Source organism: Ictidomys tridecemlineatus, chromosome 11 (assembly GCF_052094955.1).
Source record: "Ictidomys tridecemlineatus isolate mIctTri1 chromosome 11, mIctTri1.hap1, whole genome shotgun sequence".
Taxonomy (NCBI): domain Eukaryota; kingdom Metazoa; phylum Chordata; class Mammalia; order Rodentia; family Sciuridae; genus Ictidomys; species Ictidomys tridecemlineatus.
In genome coordinates, this window is record NC_135487.1 from 5,714,602 (window position 1) to 5,738,198 (window position 23,597).

General features: G+C 56.5%; 1 protein-coding gene across 4 annotated transcripts in view; it reads left to right on the top strand.

The window, feature by feature from the left end:
• The first annotated feature begins 1,875 nt into the window (after window positions 1–1,875).
• Window positions 1,876–23,597, top strand: part of Spsb1 (splA/ryanodine receptor domain and SOCS box containing 1) — a 59,204-nt gene continuing 37,482 nt past the window's right edge. Inside the window, exons 1-2 of one of the 4 annotated variants that reach the window (XM_078025223.1) lie at window positions 1,876–2,107; window positions 7,562–7,750. The gene's annotated coding sequence lies outside the window, so the exon portion shown is untranslated. The remainder of the gene's footprint in view (window positions 2,108–7,561; window positions 7,751–23,597) is intronic. The other 3 variants (XM_078025225.1, XM_078025222.1, XM_078025224.1) reach the window with 3 other exon arrangements.

Below are 23,597 nucleotides of genomic sequence, written 5' to 3' on the forward strand. Positions count from 1 at the left end.
CCCTGCAGAACACACAGACCCTTGGTTTAAGACTTGAATCAGACTTAAAATTCCTGTGTTTATCAGCTAATGTTACAGTATCACATTATTATGTATCTTTGTAACACACAAGAGTATCAGCACCAATGCAGGAGTTGATGAGTTGGTGCCCCTTTTACACACATCCTGTCCTTCAGGGTTGCTCAATGGGGCTCTAAGCCACAGTGATTACTGCCCATGACTTGCTCTTTAGCATTCAGCCCCCCTACCCAGTGTTCTGCAGGAGAGGACTCACTCTCCAGGGGTTCCTCTGGGAAATTTAGGTCAGAAGAATCTAATTATCTGACTGGATCAGAGCTGAGAGTTCAAGGTTGATGTTGAAGGGAGTAGGACTAGTAGACTTTTAGTGTTAACTATTCTTTTCAGGGCCCACACATCTAAGGTGGGATTTTCAGCCTCAAATGACCCCGCTGCTCCAATCACATGAAATGTGCCCAAGCCTGCCTCAGAAGTTCTCCCTTGGAATAAGGGGCGAGGACTGAGGAAGTCACCCCTTGGGAAGCTGGAGGCACCATAATCCTGGTGTGCGGCTACAGAGATGTCAGCACCCGCTAAAATACACACATTTCCTGCACAGCACACCTAACACCAACCACATGGTAGCTGTAATTTCCTCCCAATGCCTTGACATGAACAGCAGTTTTCCAATTGCTAAAGGGATTTGGGGGTCATGCTTAAATTGGAAGTACCCCTGAGTTGTTGATAGTGGCTGCCCACCTGACTAGATTGGCAACTTGAACCTAGAATGTCACCAAAGAAGCCAGACTACCCATTCAGGCCCACCCTGTCCACAGCAGTCAGTAGAGTATCTGTTGGTTTATTTTGTTTTTAAATTCTGGATCCCAAAGACTGATTTGCAACACAGTAAGGTGAAAAGACATCAAACTTTGGAATCTAACAGTGTCCAGTTGGGTTCCAACCTCTGCTACAGCAGACTTTGGGTGGTCACTGTTCTCACCTTTACAATGAGGATGTCAACAGCCTCGCCCTCATAGATTTATGATAAAGGTCAAATCACTCAGGAAATCTCATCACTTAGAGCAGCGTCTCTTTGCCACGCTTCCTCGATGGATCAGTGAAGGAAATCTAAGATTTGACTCTTAAAACAGTGCTTTATTTAAAATCTTCCCAGTCCTAAATAACTGCTCGGTTGGGGAAAGGTGAAGGAAAATTTTTTTTTGGTGATCTAGAGCCACAGGATAACCTTCGTGAGGTCCTTCTGGCCGCGGAACCCCCGGGCTCACTCATTCAGGGTGCACAGCTTGCCTTAAGCCCGCAGCAGATGCGCAGGTGCCTGGGTCCTGGGGGTCTCCAGGTCCTGGGCCCTGGTCTCTTGGCCATGGCACCGGGGTATAGTGGGATTATGCGTTAGCTCCCCACCACTCGGAATTTAAACAGTGAGATGTCAGATGAGGCATGTAAGGCCTTGTTCTCCAAGTTATGGAAACAACCCCGCTTCCCCCACATTTTTTTAAAATTCGTGGGCCCCGATTTCAGGGCCTGGCACAGCCGCAGCCCTCCTGCTGTTGCAACCCAGGCCTCTCGCCAGGCCTTTCCCAAAGACGCCTCCAGAGGGACCGAAGCGCCGCGCGGGCAACACCGAGGCCTCCGCTCCAGACGCCAAGGCCGGGGGGCAGGGCCGCGGCCTCGGGCGTCCCGGGCGGCCTCGAGAGGGGGCGGTCCAGCGAGCGCCGGGCACGTGACGCCCTCCGTCCCGGGCCGGGCCGGACCGCCGCGCCCGCGCGCCTAGACCGCCCCGCAGCGCTCAGCCCCGGGCGGGGACGGGGCGGGGCGCAGGGAGGCCCCGCCCACGGCCCCGCCCACGGCGCTTTCCTCTTTTTCACTTTAAAGCCGTCCGTTGCTTTTTCTTCGCAGCACAGAAGTCGCGATCCGGCAGCCAGCGCGCTCGCAGCAGGAACAGGCTCCGGGCGCTGGCGCCGGGGCCGCGGGGAGGAGGCGACTTCGCTCCCTGCGGCGGGTGCGGCCCGGGCGCCCCGAGCCTCCTGGGTCCCGGAGAGCGGCGGCGGCCTCCGGCGCGCGGTAGGCAGCGCCCGACACCGAGGACCCGGTGGGTGGGCGCGCGGCCCGGGCACTGGGGACGGGTGGGGGTGCACTTGGGGATCGCGACACTGGGGGACCCACTGGGTCGGCGCGGAGCCGAGCACTGAGGACCGGGTGGGCGTCCGGGGAGCGTGACCACTCCCGCGCTGGCTTCGGGAGCCCTACTCTAGCCGCGGGTCCCGGGAGAGGGGCCGGGCGCCGCCCAGGGCCGCTGCGGCTGCAGGCACAGGCGGGTCGTGGTGGAGCCCAGGTCCCACCGAGACCGGGAGGGGGTCCAGGCGGCATCGGGAACCGTCGCGTCCCGGGTGGAGCCTCGGCGGCTGCCGACAGGCAAGTGGTCTGGGGCGCGCGGACTTCTGTGTCGGGGCGCCCCAGGACTGTGCTCCTGAGTCTGTCCCTGAGCCAAGGCGGGGGCATGCACCTGGGCCCTCCAGCACCGGGGCGGGGGCAGCGCGACCCCGCTCCGCTAAGTTAGTTTCGCTTTTCCCGCCAGTATTTCCTTCCCGGCTGGGGCTTTGCTTCGCCGACCAGCTGGCCCCTCCAGGCTCCCGCCCGGCCTGCCAGCGCCTACCCGGGGAAGCCCGCGGGGCGACACCCGGGACGGCGCCACCCGCTCCGCCGCGGTGGAGCCGCGCGGCTTCCCCGGCAACGAAGGGAGAGCCAAAGGGTTTTGTCAGGAAATCGACGAAAAACAGAAAGTCCAAAGCAGTCGGCGGGTGGAACCGCGGAGATGGGTCACCCCAGCGCCTGGGGAGCGTGCGGGGACTGGTTACTTGACCTGTTCAAGTTCAAGTGATGGAGGATGGCAGAGGCCAGACTTGATGACTGCAAATGGTGCCCGTGAGGCTGCTGCTCTCCCAGGAAGTTGGTGTGTGTGTGTGTGTGTGTGTGTGTGTGTGTGTGTGTGTGTGTGTCCCTGAGTGTGTCTGAGTGGACCCGCGCAGGTATGTGAGTGCCTCTGTGTATCTTTGCGGATGTGAGTCTCTGCCTTTTCCTGAGTGGCTCTAAGTGAGTTGTGTCTGTGTGGGCCGGCGAGTCTATTTCTGTGGCATAATATGTGCCTGGGAGTATGCTGTGTCTGTGTCTCTGTGTCTGTTGTGTTTCTGTGAGTGTGTGTGGCATGACTGTGTATCTTTTTCCCCCTTTCAGTATTGGGGATTGAAGTGTGTGTGTTTTGGGGGGGGGGACTCTACTGAAGAAGGATCTAAGAAATTTTTTAAAAATAGCTAAAAATGTGACATAAAGGAAGGACACCGATATGAAATGAATGAATTTTTACTACTGGGGATTGAACTTGGGGGTGCTCTACCATTGAGCCACATCCCCAGCCCTTTTTATTTATTTATTTATTTATTTATTTTGAGACAGGATCTCTAAATTGCTGAGGCTGATCTTGAACTTGAGGTCCTCCTGCTTCAGCCTCCCAAGTTGCTGGGATTACAGGCGTGCACCCCCATGCCTGGCAAGGGAATAAAATTTAAATTCCGAACTTCCACATATTTTTCCAGGCCTATCACTCCCCAAACCAGCGTCTCTCCCAGGCCTGTTTCTCCCAAATTCCTGGAAAATCTGCAAATCTTCCTAAACAAGTAACCCCCCCCCCATAGATTAAGAGAGATGCAATATTTTGTTGAGAAACATCTAATTTAGGGGACTTTCCAGTGCTATCCACTGATGAGATATTGAAGACCACACCATCCTGAGGATCTCGAGACTGACCAGCCCACTGTAAATCATCTCGGGGTCACCAGGCTGATAGCAGTCCTACACACCTTCCCTTGCCCTCTCTTGCCAAGTTGTCCTTAGAAGCTGAGCGAGGGACCCCTAAAACATCTCTCGCCCTATAGATGCCCTCCTTCTTCCTTGAATGCATTTCCCCCCAAATGCTTTACCCCCAAAGGCATCCCTCTTGAGAGCCCGTATTCACCCTTGAATGTGTATCTGCTTTCCTCAATAGACCTCTGTGCCCCTGACTGGGTGTGCTGAAATCCTTACCCATCATGTAAGGCAAAGACCCCCATGCACACACACATCCTGAGTTGAGTTCCCTTTTCTCTCAGGGATCCTTCTCCACAGACACCTCTTCTGTGACACTGCCACTGAGGTACTCTCCATGAGTTCCTGAGGCTGGCACCGAACTTGTGATCCTACTGCCTCAGCCTACGAGTAGTCAGGTTTACAGGTGTGTGCCACCATGCTCCATGTGTGTCTGTGAGTACATCTCTGTGTGCATGTGTGTGTGTATGAGTGAGGGACTGTGAGTGTGTGTGTGTGTGTGTGAGAGAGAGAGCTATGGTGATCTTGCAATGATGCCGTTGTTCCTGAGAGCTGTTTAGCTCGACTCTCCTTGCTTGATTCTTGAAAGTGGGCCGTGCTAGACCACCGGCAGGCCCCCCACGAGGGAAGCCCCTGCTGGTGCCAACCAAGAAGGCCTCAGGCTCTTTTTCCCTTCCTTTCTCTTTTTCTCTGCAAATGAAGTGTTCAGTTGGTGGTGAGTTGGCAGGGAGCGCTTCCTGAGTGAGTAATATTTAATTAAACACTCCAGCCGGTAGCATCAGAAACCGGTCAGGAGTTGAGTTTTAACAGGTGTTCATGGTAAGAGTGCCATCCCACATGACTAAGATTTGGTGTCCTTGGAAGGATTTTCTGTCCAGGGCTAGGATGGCTGGGTGTGTGACATTGTGTGTATGTGTGTGTGTGTGTGTGTGTGTGTGTGTGTGTGTGTGTGTGTAAAAGGGGGGTTCATCCCGGGTGGTTGGGTGTGAGGAGAGCAGCAAGCAAGGAAGGAGGGAGTGGGGGCCACTTCTCCCTTCTCTGGCCCACACCTTCCTAACCTCCACCTCGGGGAGGCAGAAGGTTCTAGATGAAGCATTAGTGGTCTAGGTGGCAAGGAATCATTGAGTTCGGAAGCCCTGCATTACATACGGGGCTTCCAGCTAGGTCAACCCTTCCTTTCCTAGCAGAAGCCCAGAGAAGGTGCCTGACTTAACCAAATTGCCCAGGCAGGGCTGCGGACCAAGACTCCCAAGTTCTGGCTGTTGCTATTGGTTACTGCCCCCAGCACTGAGGTCATGGGCCAGGCAGCTGCGAAGTGATGGGCTGGATTAGATCATTTGAGGCACTCCTCCTCTTCTTTTACTGCTTCTGCAGGGAGCACTTCATCCAGTAGATGGAGGGAGAGAGAGAAGGGGGGGGGGGGAGACTGCAGACCCAGAGGCGTGCAATCTCCTAATGCAGGTCTTTACAGTCTTCCTTTTCTTGCCTAGCTTTGCTAACACCGAGGAACACAGCAAATAAAAGCAGTTGCACATTGGCCCCCAGCAGGGAGCAAGCCCTGGGCTGGCTTCAGGGAGTCCTGGGGGAGAAGTTGTGGGACTCTGGGTCTTAGGAAGGAGTGTTCCTCTGCACCGGGGGGTGTCACTTTGGACCTGGGGAGGCTGCACTTCTCCAGCTGCTCCAGCAAGGCTGGGCCAACCCTTCAGTGGTTCCTCAGGGCTGCTGCATAAAACTCACCCTTGGAATCCGTGCAGTGTTTAATTCTCCCTGCTCTTGGAGGCCAGCGCTGCCACTGGCAGCTCACAGGGACCCGGCGTGCTCGGCCCTCGCCCTGTGCCTGCTCTCTTCTTGCACCTAGTACTTGTCCCCGGTAGGTAGAAACTTGCTTGCAGATATTTTATTATTTTAAAATAAAAATTTAGCAAAGCTGCTGAATCTGTTTCATTTGGGGATTTTGCACCAATTCTCCTCAAGACCTAGGAGGTGACCGATGTATGCGGGAATTGATTTACATGTCTGTTCTGAGAAGTAAGGCAGAAGCACCAGGGCAGGTACAGGTGGGCCTCCATCTGCCTAGGGGTGCGTAGGCCTTTCATTCTCCTCTGAGCCAGAGTGACCAAATCCAGATTTAAGGGGACTTTCATTTCAGGTTCTCAAGGCAGTGCCGTCCCCTTCCCTAGTCTCTGATAGCATCCCTCCCAATCTAAGTGTTCTGCTCACGGCCAGGTGCCGGGCACTGAGCTGCTAAGGGCTCTGATCACAATCCTTGCGCGTTAACTGAGAACCCTGAGCTCTGAGTTCTCCTTCCATCTACCTTTCCCAAGACAGCAAGTGACCTGGCCAAGGTCTCACTGCTGCTGAGTGGTGGGGCCCTGCCTTCTGCCTTGAAGGTGAGGTTGACACCGTGCCCTCACAGAAAGAGGGCTGTGTGACCCAATAGCTCACAGGGTGTGTGTGTGTGGGGGGGACAGTCTGTCTCATTGCCACTCCCCAGAGCCTTCGACAACTCCTTGCTTGTCTTGTGTTGTCAACGTTCTGCACGTTGCCAACATGAAAAATAGTCTGAGGACCATGAGGCGGACCCCATCAGCAATCAGCTCAAGCTGTCTGGAGCTCCCGGAGAGATGGTTGGGACAATCTGTCAAGGCACAACCTGGGGGCCTGCCCCGGACGCTCGGAGCCTTGTGCAGTGTGGCGTGGGGGTTCGTGGCAGGCCTGGGCGTCCGGGGACGTGGGAGGAATGATTTGTCAACAAGCTGGACCTCAACTCAAGCTGGACCTCTTGAAATTTCTGTGCAGATGACAGGTTCTCTGAAGGGGTTTGGGAACCCTGCCCCCTGAGGACATGTCTGGGGAAAGGAAGGAAACAGTGGGTGATCTGGGCCCATGACGAGGGGAACTGGGACACTTGGGTAAGGACAGCTGAGTAGGAATTTAGCGTCCCAGGGTTGGAAGGACCTACTGGTCTGCATGGCCACCTGCAGCTGCTGGCTCTGCTTTGGGCTCCTCTGGTTGTTCAGTACACGCCCTTGCGTTGAGAGCATCTGCATCTTCCACTTGCTTTCGGCTCATCCCTCTCCAGGGAGCAGAGTGGCTTTCCCTTGGGTCACCTTACCCTAAAGGTGAGGCACAAAGTGTGACCCAGGGGTAGGTGTACTGCACTTCAAAAGAACTTCATGAGCTTTCATTTTTTACTTTTTATTGGTGCATTACAATTATCCACAATAGTGGGGTTTATTGTGCCATATCTGCGTAGGCACATAACGGTGTGATCCATCTCATTCCCCGTCCCCCTGATTGCTTACTCTACTCTAGTTTTCTAGTTTATATAAGCAGGAACCCAGGAGTGTGTGAGATGACAGTGGGAGGAACATAAAGTTGGGCAGGCTGAATTTGTTGATATTGAGATTCTGCCTTTAATGTTGCAGCCCAGGGAGGAATGAATCAATCCCACCATTTGGGTGGCTGAAACAGGATCAAAAGCTGGCCCACCGTGAGCATGTTGGAGATGCCTGGTCTCCCTGCGTTTGGCCTCAAAGGCTTAGGGAGATTAGAAGGCTAGAGTGCATTTGGCACTAAACCCTGTCAACCCACGCTGGGAGGGTCCAGAAGAGCCCTGTCCACTGGTACTCTGAGAAATGGATCTATGTGGGGAGGTCTGTGATCTCTCTTCTCTGTATGCCAGGCCTTAGAGATCTGCATCATTCGATTCGAAAACTGAAATGCGGTGGGAGTGATTGGATCGGGCAGTGACGGGGCCCAGTGGCTGCACTCACCCACGGCAGGCGAGGTGGACGGAATTGGTAATTACCGTCACGGACAGCTGAGGCAAGGCAGCAATCAGGAGTCTGGCTCCCGTAGACCTGTGGCGCTGGTGAGTTAATCATGGTGTTCCTGGGAGTGAGACAGACAGACGGACCCATCTTACTTGATCTGTATGAGCAGAAAATGTCCAGGGCGAGGAAAACAGAGAATCGTGGCTCCAAAGTCAGTTCCCAGATCTGAGCCAGAGTGCAGACCGTCAGGGAGGCCAGGTCCCCTGGGGTTGGGACCCAGCACCCTAACAAAATTTATATTGTTCATCTTCCACCCAGCAGGCCTCAGAGGAACTGGTGACCTTTGACCAGGGGGCTATGCATGGGGGAGAGGTCAGATGGAAGCCATTAGAGCTGCTTCCACCTAGGGAGACCCTACAGCAAAGCCACATCACACGCCTGGAGGGACTGCACAGATTAATGCCACCATCAAGGACTTGAGAGGTGTAGGGTGTGACTCCCACCACATCCCCGTTCAGCCTTCCCGTTTGGCCCTTGCAAAAGACGGATGAATCCTGGAGAGGGACGGTGGGTTACCCTAGGCCTGGCCGAGTGGCAGCTCCTGTTGAAGTTGCAGTGAACACACAGCCTCTACCTGGTGGGCAGCCGTTTGGATCTTGCAGATGTCTTTTTCTCCATCCCTGTCCACGATGCCCACCAGAAGCAGTCTGCTTTCGGCCGGCAAGGCTGGCAGTACCCCTGCCCTGGCCTTCTTCAGGGCTACTTCAGGTCTCCAGTGCTGTGTCCCCACTGAATCCACAGGGATCTCGCTCCCCTTCCCCCTCACAGGACACACACTGGCCCATTACATGGGTGATATTTTGCTGATTGAAACTACTAATGAAGAAATAAAAACCACTCTGTACTTATTGGTAAGGAATTTTCGGGTCAGAAGATGGTCCTCCTGAGATGGGGGGGGGTTCTACCTCAGTGCAGTCTCAGGACCCCAGAGGTATAGGGCATATCAAGAGATCCCTTCTGAGCTGAAGGATCAGTTGTTGCCTTTGACATCCCACCTCAACTGGGGACGAGGCACAGCCCTAGTGGAACTATTTGATTTTGAAGCCAGCACATCCCTCCTTTGGATGTTACTGTAGCCCACCCACCAAATAACCCCAAAAGTGGCTAGTTATGAGTGGGGCCCAGAACATGAGAAGGCTCTGTAACAGACCCGAGCCACTGTCCAGGCTGCTCTGCCACCTGGGCCACATGATCCAGAAGATCCAGTGATGCTTGGAGAGCTAGCAGCAGACAGGAGTGTCAGGCCCTGGAGGTGAATCACAGCCCAGGCCTTTGAGATTTTGGAGCAAGGCCCAGCCATCATCCATGGGCAACTTCTCTTTGAGAAATAGCTCTTGGCATGCTGCTGGGCCTTGTAGAAACAACTTTGACCGTGGCCCAAGTTACCCTTTAGCCCAAGCTGTTAGGAATGGGGCATTATCTGACCCAGCAAGCCATGTAGTTGGGTGTGCACAGAACACCCCCTTCAAATGGAAGTGCTGTGTACATGACCCGTCTTGAAGGCACAGGTATGTTAGGTGAAGAGTAGCTCAAATGTCCTTGGCTCCTTCTCCTGCCACACTGCCTTTTGCCCCCCCACCCTGTACCTACGGGGGTCGTGGTTCTGCTGGGATGCCCCTGAAGGACAGGAGTGAAGGGAAGCCTTCTCAATGGGCAGAATTCTGGGCAGCTCACCCAACCGTGCACCTTGCTTGGCAGGAGAAATGGCCCAGTGTGTGATTCTACACTGATTCAGGGGCCAGTGGTTTGACTTGGAGGGAACATGATTGGAAAATTGGTTGCAATGAAGTTTGGGGAAGAGATATATGGATAGATCTCTGTGAGTGGACAAAGGACCTGAAGATATTTGTGTCCCATGTGAATGCTCACCAAAAAGGTGACCTAGTGGATGAGGGCCTTAATAATCAAGTGGATAGGGTGGTGACCCATTCTGTGGATCCCAGGGAGCCTCCTTCCCCAGCCACCCCTGGCATCACCCAATGGGCTCGTGAGCAGAGTGGCTCTAGTGGCAGGAAAGAAGTTGGGCATGGGCTCAGTCGCATGCACTTCTATTCAGCAGGGCCATTCTGGTCAGAGAACTACTGAGTGCCCAGTAGAAGAGATCAACACTGAGCCCCCAGTACGGACACCATTCCCTGGAATGATCGGCCAGTCACCTGGTGGTGGATTGGTTACACTGAAGCCCTTCCATCATGTAGCGGGCAGCCTTTCATCCTTGCCGAACCAGGTTACTTGCCCTGGGAATGGATTTTCCTATGCACACAAGGCTCCTGCCAGTACTACCATCTGCAGACTCACGGAAGTCCCTGTCCACTCTCAGGGTATTTGCATAGCATTGCTTCTGACCAGGGACCTCACTCTGCAGCCCAAGAAGTGGGGCACTGGCCTCACGATGTTCGTGGATTCATGGGTCTTCCCGTGTTCCCAGCATCCCGAAGCAGCTGGCTCGATAGAATGATGGAACGGCTTTTTGAAGACATAATTACAGTGCCAGGTAGCGGGCAATGCCTGGCAGGGCTGAGGCAGGCCGTCCACAAGGCTGCCTGGGCTCTGAGTCAGTGTCCCTCATGTGGTGCTGTTTCTCCCATAGCCAGGACTCGTGGGTCCGGGAAGTGAGGGTGGAGATGGGAGCAGCTCTACTGGCCATTAACCCTAGTAACCCACTAGCAACATTTTTGCTTCCTGTTCCCATGATTTTGTGCTCTGCTGGCCAGAGGTCTCTTCCAGAGAGAGGAATGCTTCCACCAAGAGACACAACAATGATTCCATTGAAATGGAAGTTGGGACAGCTATTCGGTCTCTGTGTGCTCCTTGTGCCTCCAAGTCAGCAGGCTGAGAGTCAGGGTGCAGACCGCCAAGGGGAGTTGGGTCACTGGCACACAGTGGAGGCAAGAAAGAGTGTGTCTGGCATACGGGAGGTTCCCGGGCATCTCTGAGCACTACTATGCCCCACGATTACCATCAATGGGAAATAACAATTCAATCCAGACAGCACTGTATGGGCCCAGACCTTTCAGGAATGAAGATTTGGGGTACCCAGCCAGGTCAAGATCATGGCCTGTGTAGGCACCGGTAGCAAGAAAAAGGAATGCAGAATGGGAATTCAGGAGAAGGAGAAGGTGGTTGTAAGTCCCATCACACGTGTGTGACCGGTTACAGTCACGGCCCTGGGTGCCCCGTCCTGCTTCATTAAGGCTGCTTTGTGTATATTAAGCAAATGTCTTTGTTTCCTTTCCTCTCGTATCATTACGCTACAACACAAGATAAGGAGGTCATTCTGTTCAGTCATGGTTACTTTTACATCCTAGTGTTAGTTAAGGTCACCAGGAGAGGAGTGGACGCCGCTTTACCTCCTCCTCTGGGGAAGGCATGTCCTGTGGTGTGGGGGACAGGCATGTCATGCTCAGCGGGACCATGGCCATGCTTTTGTGTTTATTTGGAGATTAAGTGTGTTTGAGGCGATGTGGTGGATGGCACGTTGGCCAGGGATGGACTTAGAATGGTTGATTTGAGGCATCAACTGGACTGGATGAAGGGATACCCGGTTGGCTGGTAAAGCATTAATCATTATCAAAGCTTCAGTAGGCCCCGGACTCACTCCTCTTCTCCTGAAAGGGAAATACAGGTAGTTTGGCATTTGATTAGAATGATGGGGCTACCTTAGGTGTGTCTACGAGGGTGCTCCCAAAGGAGAGTGGTGTGTGGGTGCAGGACCGAGTGGGCAAGATCAGCCGTCAGTGTGGGTAGGTGGGTGGGTGGACACCATCCAATCACCTAGGGGCCCAGATAGAACAAAAAGTTGGAGGGATGGTGTCTTCATCTATTTGCTATAACTAAATACCCAAGACTGGGTAACTTATAAATAACAGAGATTTATTTAGCTCATGGTTTTGGAAGCTGGAAAATAAAAAAATAAGGTGCCTCTGCTGACATCCGGTGAGGGCCTTTCTGCTGCCTCCTAACATGGTGGAGGAGATCACATGGCAAGGTCCTGTCTTGAATCCCTCTTCTTCCTCCTCCTCTTCCTCTTTCTAAAGCCACTAATGTCCTATGGGGCTCCACCCTCATGGCTTCCTCTAATCCTAATGACCTCCAAAGGCCGTGGCTCCACGTAGTGTTAACATGAGTTTGGGGATCAAGTTCCCAACGTGTGACCTTTTGGGAAACACATTCAAACCCTAACACAGGGTGAGTCCTGCGCTGTCTTCTGGAGCCAGCACACCCTTTCCCTCCTGCCCTGGGGTATCAGAACTCCAGGTTCTCTGGCCTTTGGATTCTGGGGCTCACACCAGTCCCATCTCCCTGCAGTTCCTTGGCTCTCGAGCTCTTGGGTTTTCAGGTTTAGACTGAGGGTGACGTTGTTGGTTTCCCCGATTCTGAGGCTTGCAGACTTGACCTGGGCCCACACTGGCTTCTCTGGCTCTCCAGCCCGCAGAGAGCCACTTGTGGGTCTTCTCGGCCTCCGTTTCATGAGCCCCAATTCCCCCACTGAATCCTTATTCACCCCTCTCTGTGTCCTGTGGGTCTCTCTGAAAAGCATGGCAAGGTCCATTCTTGAACCCTCTATGTACCGGTCCATAGAGGTGCTGCGAACCTGTCCTGAGTGGAAGTGACCCTAGTGGACGTGTCCCGATGGCAGCTAGGCCTGTTGATGGAGAGAGTCCTGGGCTGCAGTCAGGCACTGGGACCATCTCTCCTAGGAGGTCAGTACAGTCAGCAGAAGAGCTCGTGACATGAGATAAGACAACTCCGTGATGGAGCCTCGTCCCTGGCGTTTTCCTCTGGAGCTGGGAAGGAGCTCCATGGGTCGGGAGAGGCCATCCCTGGAAATCATGTGACATTTGTTACCTAGTGTGTGCCTGGGACTCCTAAGGTGGGTGCCATAGTGCCCAGAGCCATCTTTCGTTTACAATTTTATGCTTTTCTCTCTCTCTCTCTCTCTCTCAAATTGTAGTAAAACACAAATGGTATAGAATTTCGCCATCTTAACCATTTGTAAGTGTACGGCTCCGTGGCGTTCAGCATGTTCACATTGTTAGGTAACTACCACCACTGACCATCTCTAGAACTTTCTATCTTCCCAAACCGATACTCTGTCCCATTAAACACTGACTCCCCAGCGTACTCTCCCACCCCTGACACCACCGCTCCTCTGCCTGTGTCGACAGGTTGTCTACGCTGGCCTTCCAGATACGGGAGTCATGCGGTCCCTGTCCTCTTGTGCATGGCTCCCTGTCCTTAGCCCAGGGTCCTCAGGGCCATCCGTGTGGCAGCCTGGGTCAGCATTTCCTGCTGAAGGCTGAGGGGTATTCCATTGTAGGGATGCGTCATGTTTGCTCAGCCGCTCATCTGTTGATGGACACTTGGTCTCTTTGTTTTTTTTAGGGGAGAGTGGCTTCATCTTGTGCTTTTGAGGATCTGGTGGGGAAATGGGCTGGTGGGGGCCTAACAGCTAGGGTTTTGGTGGGGGACACTCAATGGCCACTGACCCCCAGATGCACTACCAGGATGAGAGGAGTAGCACCTCCACCACCCAGCCTCCAATCCAGCCACCACCCAGCCTCCAATCCCAGGTCTCTGGAGTGTGGTCAGCACATCTGGTCTCTGCTTCCCCAAGTTCTTGGCTCTGCTAGGCCTCTTCAGCAGCCCCTGACACCAGAACTCCTCAGTGGCAGCCACCGAAGCCCCATGCACACTGCCTGGTCACGGGCTCTTCTCACTCATCCAGTACCCTCTGTGCGCTACTGTCCATGCCCTTCCCCCTCCTCCAGCCCCTCCTTACAGCTCCCAGCCCACCTGCCTCCTCATGAGGGTCCCACTCCTCCTGGTGGTCTCAATCATCATCACCTGTGTTCTGCTGACCCCAGCTCTGTCCCCAGCACAGATGTCCCCACCCAGCAACTTCTGTGCCCACCAGCCCAGCTTCCTCACCCTTTTCTGTGGGCAGCCCCTCTTATGATGCTCTCCCACAGTGAGCTTGTTCCCTGCTGTCAGTGACCCGGCCACATGCTCGTCCCCTCCGGGCACCATACAGGGTGTGGACACCGGCAGGACAGTGGCGAGCAGAGAGGGCCTATAGACAGGGGCTCCCAGCAGGGCCTGGGAAGAGCCCCATGTGGGCTTCCTGTCCTGTATTGTGGTGTATCTGCCACCTCCTGGGGTGGCGTGGAGGTTTCAGGGGGGCGATGTACGTCAGCACTGGCCACAGTGCACAACTGCAGAGGGTTTGGGGTCCTGGCCCTCACCAGGCCTCGCTGCCCGTGGAGCAGACGGTCGGGTTGTCAGTCCTCAGCTGGGATTTCCTCGACCCCCTGTGGGAGGTCAGGGACTCCAAAGGAGCCTCCTTTCTTGTGAGCTGTGCTTGGACGCCTTGTCATTCATTCTTGCATTCAAACATTTACTGAGCACCTACTGTATGCAGCCAGTTTGCTGCGGCTGTGGATACAAAGAGTGGAGGGGGACCTTACTCTCAGAGATCAATCTGTGTATCAGGAGAGACAGGCTCGTTTATGGTGACAGTGGTGCCCAGAGTGTCCTGGGGACGTGGACAGGGAGACACTGGGGACAGGGGAAGCAGATGAGCCTTCCTGGTGGGAGGACTGCCAGGGGGAAAGGTGAGCGTGAACCTGCATGTGTGGCTGAAGGGAGGACAGAGGCAGGAGGACCCGAGCCCCCGGGAACCTCTGTGCAAATCCAAGTGACGTGGAGGAAGGGTTAGTGCTGCAGGAAGCGCCCTTTGGCATTTGGGTCAGCCGGCTGGTCCCAGGGAGGTGCTCCTGCAGGAGAGGGCCTGGACCCTGGGGGCTCGGAGGGTGGCCTTTGCCCTGACTCCGCCAGGCGGTGCTAGGGGCCTCTGAGGCGATGGCCCACTCTTGTCAACTGCCTTTGCCCTTCTGAACCTTGTGGCTCTGCAGGGCTGCCGAGTCCTGGCCTCCCTCTGGTCGACCCGCCTCCAGAGGTGTGCATTTCACTCTTCTCTACTGTAAATAGTCAGGCTCCTACCACGAAGAGGGTTTGGGGCCCAGTGGAGTCGGTGGGTGGGGGTAGCCGGTCTTCCCCGGGACACCTCTTATCCCCCTGGCCCACTGGAGGGGAGGCAGAGATGGGAGGGGTGGACAGGCGGGCATGGGGCGCCTTGTCAGCCACGCTGGGTCCTCAGGACATGGTAGTCACCGTCGCAGGAAGACAAGACACACAGGAGATCGGGGGAGCAGAGGCAGCATCAAAGGGCTGGTCAGTCACCCAGCCACGGCACTGGGGTCTGCCTTGGTGGGGCTGGGCACAGCAGACACCAGCCCAAGGTTGGCACATCCAGGCAGGCGTCTAGACATGAAGTCTTCAAGGTGCCTGTGGTGCCTAGAGGTCAGGTGTCACCCCATTTTACAGATGTGAAATTTAGGACCAATTCAGGACCACCTGGCCTCTCGGGGTAAGAGCCAGGAACCGCTGCAGCCTGGCTCCTGGGGGACACATTGACCACTATTTCCCGCCACAAGAAGGAAAAGGAAGAAATAAGTGACCAAAGAGATGGGTGAGCCAGACACATCACCAGCGGCCTGATGAGTGGGATGGAGGGGACAGAGGTCTGGCCCTGAGAGTGGGAGGCGATGGCGCCCATGGCACAGTCTTCCTGAGATGCGTGGATAACTAGAATGACTTTCCCTTGTTGAAGCTGACAACCCTTTCTTGCCTTCTTCCCCCCAGGCAGGGTCAGTGTCTAGTGTAGGGGCTCCACATCCCATCTCCTAGGAACAGTCGTAGCCTTGACGGGGTGTCTGCCAGGGCCCCCAGTTATCACACATTTGCCGTGTGCCAGGAGCTTGTTTGACCCTGGCAGCGGGTCTCTCACCCCGTAAAGTCCTGGGAGGCAGATGAGAAGGGTGGGCTTCAGGGACGCTGAGGCTGCAGGAGGCCGTGCGTGGAGGCTGGAAGGCCTGCCTGGCCTCCCGCCTGGCCTCCCGCCTGTGTTCCTTCTGCTGTGACTACTGGACCCAAGGGCATCACTGAGTGGATGCTTCCCGTGTTCTGGGGTCAGGCTGGGAGGCTGCCCAGGACCCTGGAGAGACAGCGACCCAGCAGGTGTATGCAGGAGGAGTCAGCTGGTTGCCAGGGTGCTGGGGGGCCCCAGACACTCGTGGGCACAGGGCCTCGTGTGACTTGTCAGGAGGGTTCCCTCTAGGCTGGGCGGTCACAGAGCGGGGGCTGGGAGCCTGGCTGTCATGAGGGCACCTGGGGAGGCAGGGAGCTGTGTCGCGGGGAAGGTGTCGAATGCCAGGCGGGCGCTGTCAGGGAGAACAGGGTGGCCTTACTTCCCCCGCCACCATTTACCTCCAGAATTGTTCCTGAGAAGCATGAAGGAGCTGGAACTATTTCTCAATTTTTCTGTCACTCCTTGCATTTAAAACTTGGTAGCTGGGGGCCCTGGTCAGTGTTCCTTAGGAGACCCAAGTCTACTCCCTGTCCTTTCCTCTGGCCACCTCGGGGGCTCCCCCAGGCAGATCACGGGTGTCTGCTTGGGGGCTTGGCCTGGGTCTACCCAAGGCACCTGGAGTCTGGCTGGTGGTGTTGCTCTGTTGCCCTGAATCTTTCCTGGGGGGTGGGTGGACGTGCTGATGGACACTCTGGCACCTGCCATGGGAAGGCCACAGAGGAGACAGCCTGTTAAATGGATCCCGGGAAGCCTCATGCCAACCGAGGTTCAGCACGGAGCTCAGAAAGGCGGAGCCCGCGAGGGGCCGGGTGCTCCTCTCCCGTGCTCCGGGGCTTCCCCAGGTTTCTGGAAATCAGAGCCATGTTTCCTGACTCTTCTGAAGACCGGGGGCAGGAGGAGACCCGCGAGTGCTTCTCCTTCAACAGGGTCTTCTCAGTTTGGAGACTGAAAAAAAAAAAAACCAAAATGCTGTTGAGAAAGGTCGCCTGACGTTTGCAAAGCTCCGGGAGTCCATCCGAGGGTCAGCGCGGGCCCCTTTGCTGTGGGCATCTGTGAATCCCACGGGAGCGCCGGGCTCCTCTGGAAAGACTCCCTCATCTTTGGAGAAGTGTGATGTCTGCTTTCCAGTTTTATCCCTTAGGGCTGACTCGGGGCAGTGTCCCAGGACCGGGTCCGTCCTTGCCCCTGCCTCTTGCCCCGCAGGGTCCCTCAAAGCCAGTCTTCCCAACTCCAGGCCACACTCGGAGCTGCCTGGGTGGCTCGGCATAAAGGGTTTCTTTCCTTTTCTTTCTTCCTTCCTTAAGCTCCTTCATCATTCAGCGCCGTCCCTGAATGCCGGCTCTGTCCTGGCTGCCACGGGGCCTCCTTGAGCGAGATGCCCAGACAGGGCCGACCCGGAGGCTGCGTCTGGGCCCAGTCCTCCCCATGACTGGGTTTCTTTCTTCCTCTGATGGGTCTCGCCGCAGCTGAGGTTTTGCTCTGCTGTCAGTTTGTGTATTTTTATGATGGAGAATTTCAAACACAGACAAGAGCAGAGACTGGTATCTTGACTCCCAGGCCCCAATCACTGGGCATCAAGGATCGCTGCTCAGTCCCTCTACCCTCCAGTGTGGAGGAGGCGTCCTTCCTTCCGGAAAGATCCATCAGGCTTAAGAGTAACACTGAAGTCCTAGAGAAGGTCAGATGGGGTTCTTGTGCTTTGGGGGCAAAACTGAGCTTCCCCAGAAAGCCTGCCCCTTGGGTCCCGGGTCCCCTGCAGAGGCTCAGGCCGCCATGTTGGAGTGGGGAAGAGAGGCCATTTGAACCCGAGGGGTCCTGCTCTTATCTTGGCAGGGTCAGTATCAGATTTAACTTTGGGGGAAGCAGTCTGAATTGCTGAAGGTAAGTTTGCAGACCCCTCCAGGAGCCAGTGTGTGTGGCCTTCTCCCCCTCCACCCTGCCCCCACCCTCTCCCAGGAACACTGGCAGTGAACTGGCAGGGACGGAGAAGAAGGCCCGGACACCTCGGTCAGGCAGCAGCACCACATGTCTCTTGAGTTGCCGGGTATCAGGTGTGACATGGGTTCAGGGCTTTTGGGGTAAGGCCTCTGTTTTCCTCCTGGGATAGAGGGTTTGGAGCATCCCTGGGGGAAGCGCCCCTTCTCTGTGGGGCTGCGCCCCTGTCAGCCCAAGTCGGAAACTAGCGGTGTTTGGACAAAGTTTAAATCAGGCAGGTTTTCTGCCTTCCTTCAGCCAGCCTCTGGGTCTCGGGATCCGGGAGCTCTCGAGAGGAGGAGCTCTGTCCTGGTGCCGCTGTCCCGTCTCCCCTGGCCCTCCCTTTCTCTCTGGGCTTCTCACAAGACAAAGCACAGAGCAGAGCGCCTGATGTCATGGATATGATAAGCAGTGCAGCCTCGTCTCTCCAGGGCTCTGAGTGTATGCAGTGGGAGCCAATGCAGGATTCACTCTCCAGTCTCCCTGAGGGTAATTCACCTGCCACGTGGTTCACCTGCTTTAAGTGTCCACGCTGAGGATTTTTGGACACATGCAGAGTCAGACAGCCACATGGACCCTGCCTTGGGTTTATTTCTTCTCACTGCTGCAGCATGCCCTACAGTGGGGATGGGAGTGGCTGGGGGGACAGTTCTCCCAAGTTCCATAGGCGCTGCTGGTAGGGATCCAGGTGGCCCATCATAGGTGTGTTGGACAAGCAGCTCGTGAATTGAATTCTGGAACCTTCGGCCGATCTGGTGTTGACTCCTTACATAAGTGGCGTGGTTTTGGAAAGCTCTTAGGGGAAGCCACCCCGGTGCAGGGTGGGGTTGTGTGGAGGCCACAGAGATGAGGACCAGGGCAGCGTGTACCAGTTATCTGAAGGCAGGCCCAAGACCACATGTGTCCACGGTGGGTCCCCGTCCTCTGGCGTCAGGAGCAAGACTGATTTCCGCAATGTGCACGGAGAGCTGGAATGTACCGCGCCCCTTCTAGGTACTTGCCATCACTAGTTTATGTCCTGTGGCCAAGAACCCTGTCAAGTGGGGACTCTCAGGTCCATTTTATAGATGGGAAAATTGAAACAACAACAAAAAAAGTCAAATGCGTTGCCGGAGGTCACACAGCCAAGAAGTCAAGCTGGACACAGACGCAATCTGTGCTTCCAACAATTGTCCACACATCCCCTGAGCTGGAAGGGGTTCGGGATCTGAGATTGGGAGCAGGTCCAAAGGCAGAGGTCACTGCAGTGCTGGGCAGCCTTAAGTCCTGGATAGGGTGTGCCAGGTGCTGGGGTGGGGTGACTTCCTGATGGACAAAGCCTTAGCCAGGCAAAGGAGAGGGTGCTGGTGGGTGCCTAGGAGTAGGAGCTGAGCAGCGGTCACAGGGTGCTGCATCGGGGGAGTTGAGGAGTGTCCAGCCTGTCCACTGCTGTGTCTTGGGGGGCCAGCCCTTAGTAGGTGCTTCATGTTGGTTCAGTGAATAAAAGAAGGGGTCATTGGAGAGGATGGAAAACTGGAGATCCCGAGTCTTGCACTGACCCTCAGGAGTGACCAAGGCAACTGGAGGATGCCCCCAGCACCCACTAGACATTTTCAGTGTCTCTGCAGGGCTGTTAATAGGTGCGGCTGTGTCCCAGTGAATCCTTCCATCCCCTCCCAAATATGCAAAGCAGCTGGCTGGAGGGAAGCCACCCCAGAGCCTCTGTGCTGGGCTGAGGTGCCGCTCACCAGCACCTCCACCTGCCTCCTGCCAGTGCAGAGGACGTGAGCCGAGGGCAGCTGTCGGGCCTCACGACCAGGAGAGGAAGCAGTTGGAGCCAGTGGCAGCAGCTCCCAGGACACGGCTCCTGCTCTTTGTCTAGGAAATCCTGTGCAGAAGTTCAGACAGTGACAGCCTCACCCGGGGCCCTCCACCAGCCTGGGTGTGGGTCCTGTCCCCTCGTCTTGTTTTTCTCGGAGGAGGAAAATCAGCCTTAAGCATAAACTTTAATTACCTTCCCGAGGGACGCTTCCTGTGGATATTTCTAGTAGCAAGTGGCTGAGGTCGTGCTCCTAAATAAAATTAGGGTTTAAAACTGGGTCACAGACTCACACGCCTCTGGGGGCCAGGAAGGAAGACTACGGTGCAGTGGAGGGGACTGTGGCAAAGCAGGACATGCATGTCCTTCTAGCGGGGAGGCCCTGGGAGTGGAGCCCAGAGACACCAAGAACCCAGACTTTTTGAAACGTTGGCAAATGATTCAGTGAGTTTTTTTTTATTTAAAAGCCATAACACGGCACTCTTTAATATCAACTGCCCACGGGACGAATCTGCTCTCAAGAGCAGTCAAGGTGAGCACAGCAAGGCTGACAGGCCCTGCAGCGTCACACAGCTTGGGCCCAGGGAGACCGGGACTCCAGCTGTTCCTGTTGGCACTGCCCACCTCACCGAATGTGCTGTGGGTAAAACACAGGGCTGGTCCAACAGCAGATCCCACCGCGACAGGAGGCGCGTGCTGGCTCCGAGGGTCAGAGCCCTGAGATGGCCCCATCTGCCCACCGCAGCTGCCCTACCTGTGGGCCTCTGATCAGGAACCAGTGTTTCGTGACTGCCTTTGGAGGCCCGTCTTGTAGTTCGGGCACCCCAGTGCTTGCACCTGGTGGGGTCTTTCATCCCCAGTTTACAGATGGGGAGCGGGGGCCAGGAGGGGCTCAATGGCCTCAGGGGTGGGATTTGAGCGAGGTCCTGAGCCGAGGCATCCAGGCTCCGGAGGGTCCCTCTGCAGCAGGCAGCCAGCAGCACTCTGCTCCCTGCGCCTGCCGCCCGTGACCTTGCCCTCCGCCCAGGGCTGTGTTCAAGTTCTGACCCGCTGCCAGGGTGTCACCTGCCATCTGAAGTGCGCTGGGAGTGGGCTGGCAGGGAGGCTGGGGCCTCCCGGCCTCTCCTGGGCGGGGACCTCAGGGGCAGGGCAGCCCCACCTTCACGAGGGCTCTGCTCACAAGGTTGCTGACTAATTCTCTTTTTGCAAACGGCTGGGTTTCACATGCTCGCGTTTCCAGTAACTACGTGGGTGGATTTGTTTCATTTGAGGGGAAAATAAAGCAAAACAAAACATGGAGGGGTTTTCTTTCCCAAGAAGAGGACTCGCTAATTATGGGTCTAGCGCGTGCGGCTCCGGGCATCCTGGTGCGGTTCTGCAGCCAGCGGGGCCTCTTGGCAGACGGGCTCTGGGGGAGAATCGCTTAGTCACTTACAAGCAGGACCTGACCAGGTGCTGGAGGTCAGGGACGTCGGGGGGCTGTGGAGGCCCAGTGGCCGGGTCCTGACCAGGGAACCACAGCCGCCCAGTGATCTTTCCGGCTCAGCCCTGCCCGGTCAGGCAGGGGGCAGCAAGCTGGGCGAAGAAGAAGGTGCCAGGTGAGACAGGCACCCGGGGACCTGACCTGGCAAGGAAATGGTGCCCAGGCACATTAGATTCTGCTGGGGACGAGGTGAGCCGTCCCAGGGACAGGGAGGGGCGTGTGTGTGTGTGTGTGTGTGTGTGTGTGTTCCCACGCAGCCCGAAGCCTCCTCCAGGTGACAGCACATGGGTTGGGCCTGGGAACTAGCCAAGCAGAGCAGACTTTGGCCTTGTCCTGGGCTGATCCTGGCGACCAGCTGCTGGGCGGTGAGGGGACACAGGTTATGGCTTGACTGATGGGCAGGGGAGGGGGAGCGGGGGCCTCCTACAGGTGTGGGAGAATTCTGGCATGGTAGCACCCACAGTGTCCCCCTGCCTCAGACCAAGAGGCAGGCGCCTATTCGGGGACATCTCTGGCTGTAGTTGTGGCAACATGGCCCTTCTGCAGCGGGGCGGCTTCTTCTCCGGAGGAGGCCATTCCGGGAGGCCGTGTTTAGTCTGGGTGTGGGGCTGAAGCGGTTCCAAGCCTGGCTGGGAGTCGAGGGAGGTGGCTCTAGTCCTGCGCCGGCTCTTCCTGCCTGTGTGACCAGGGTGTGCTGTTCACCTCTCTGAGCCATTTCCCCTAGGAAGTGGGGGTGTGAGTACCCCACGGAGAGAACGGGGTGATGCGGGTGGGCTCCCTGGTGCCGTCCTTCCATCGCTGAGCTCCGGACCCCGAGGTGGAAACGTGCTGTAGGATTTATGACCCTCAGTCCTGGCCTTTGAGGATTCGCTTCCCGTGCTCCCTGGAAGGGAGGTCGGCTGGTCACAGATGACCTCCAAGGGCCACGACCTGGGAGAGGCTGGCCAACCGATGGGAGGCCAGGAGAGCTCTGTGGGGGTCAGGGTTGCTCTGGAAGGTTCAGGAGGGTTCAGTGGGGTCAGGTTGACTCCGGAGGGTTCTGGGGGATTCTAGGAGGATGGGGTTTACTTAGCAGTGAACGTGGGAAGTCTTTTTGGAGATGCTGATGCTGATGCCGGGCCTGGGAGGGGTGAGGACTGGAGAGGAAGGGGGGAGGTAAGAAGGGTCGAGTTCCGTCAGGGGTGAAGCGGGTCCAGCAGCTCATCGGGACCAGAGTTATAATAAGTGATTTTGTCATTGTTAAAATCCGTGTGACTCTGGGGTTTCAGTTTAGGTTTTTGGGAGGAATGTGTGTGTGTGTGTGTGTGTGTGTGTGTGTGTGTGTGTGTGTGTGTGTGTGGACATGGAGGCAGCTGGTTTACGGGCGAGAGAACTGCTTTCTTTTCCTAGCCCCTGCAGGTCAGCGGCTGCTGGGTGGGACCTTCTGCTCCCCCTGACCTTCCAGCTGCCCCGCGTGTTTGTTAAGGGCCCCCTGTGCCAGAGGAAGCCGTGGGTAGTTGTGGGCTGTGACAGCCAGGTGGGGACAGGAAGCAGCTTGCTCATTCCTCCTTTCCAGGCAGGTTGGGGACCGGATTGTTCTGGATGGTGTGGCTTGAGGAGCGATGGTGCTTCCTGTGGCCCCCTGAGAGCAGGGCAGTGGGGTCAGTGCGGATGGCGGGCAGGGGGCGGAGGTGGCGAGGGCACCTGGAGGCCTGTGACACAGCTGGAGGCCGGGTGGCGAGGGTCCTCCCCAGGTTCCCGTCCCTTCCCACGCGGAGCTGCAGCCCTGGTGGCTTTGCTGTCTTCCCTGGTCTGCGACCTGCTCAGGCTGCCTGGGAGCAGGCCGGGAGTGGGAGCAGCACCCTGCCTGGCCCCGGAGGGAGCTCTCCTGCTGTGCTCTTCTTTGTCCCAGGGTCTGGGGAATGCCATGACCCTGGACAAGTTCCTTGGCCACGTTAAGCCTCAGTTTCCCCCTCTGTCAACATGGGCGTGGGGCCACCTTGCTGATGGCGGCAGGACTAGCCGAGTACAGACCCCACAGCTGGTGCCCGTGAGCCGCTGCTGGCCATCATTCAGAGAACTGCTCTTCTGCACACTCAATGGTTTGGGCAGCTCATGCAGATCAGGGCCTCTCCCAGGCTCTGATACACGCTGGACAAGGCAGGGTCCCTTCTCCTGGGAGAGTCACACGAGCAGGTGACTCTAACACAGTGTGACTGGGGCAGGAGGGGCCCTCAGGGTGCCTGACTTGGTGTGTGCGGTCACTTGCAGTGAGTCCTACAGAGGAGTTCGGAGCTGGAGAGGTGGGGAGCCTGCGGGAGGAGCAGTGTGTGGATGCGCCTGCGTCCCCTAGGCCACGCACGTGGCTCACCGTGGTCAGGGAACACGTGAACCCCGTCAGATCAGGGCTTTGCCCTGTGCTCCTCCTTGTCTGGGATCTGAGGACAGGGCAGGACCCTGACAGGCCCAAGGACCTGCCACTCCTGCGCCCTCGTCAGGGCCCCTGGGTCACTGCTGTTCCCCTCTGAGGTGGAGTCGAGAAGGAGGTGGGGACCCCCCGGGCCTGCGTGAGTTCCCGTGTCACCGTGGTGCGGTTGCAGGGTCCTGTATGGAAGACTGAGCCTCTCAGCCCCTGACCTGCCAGATCCACAACCTCAGGCCTGAACTGCAGCAGCCCCAGGAGTCCACCGTAGAGAGGAGGGAGAAACGCAGGGGCCACCG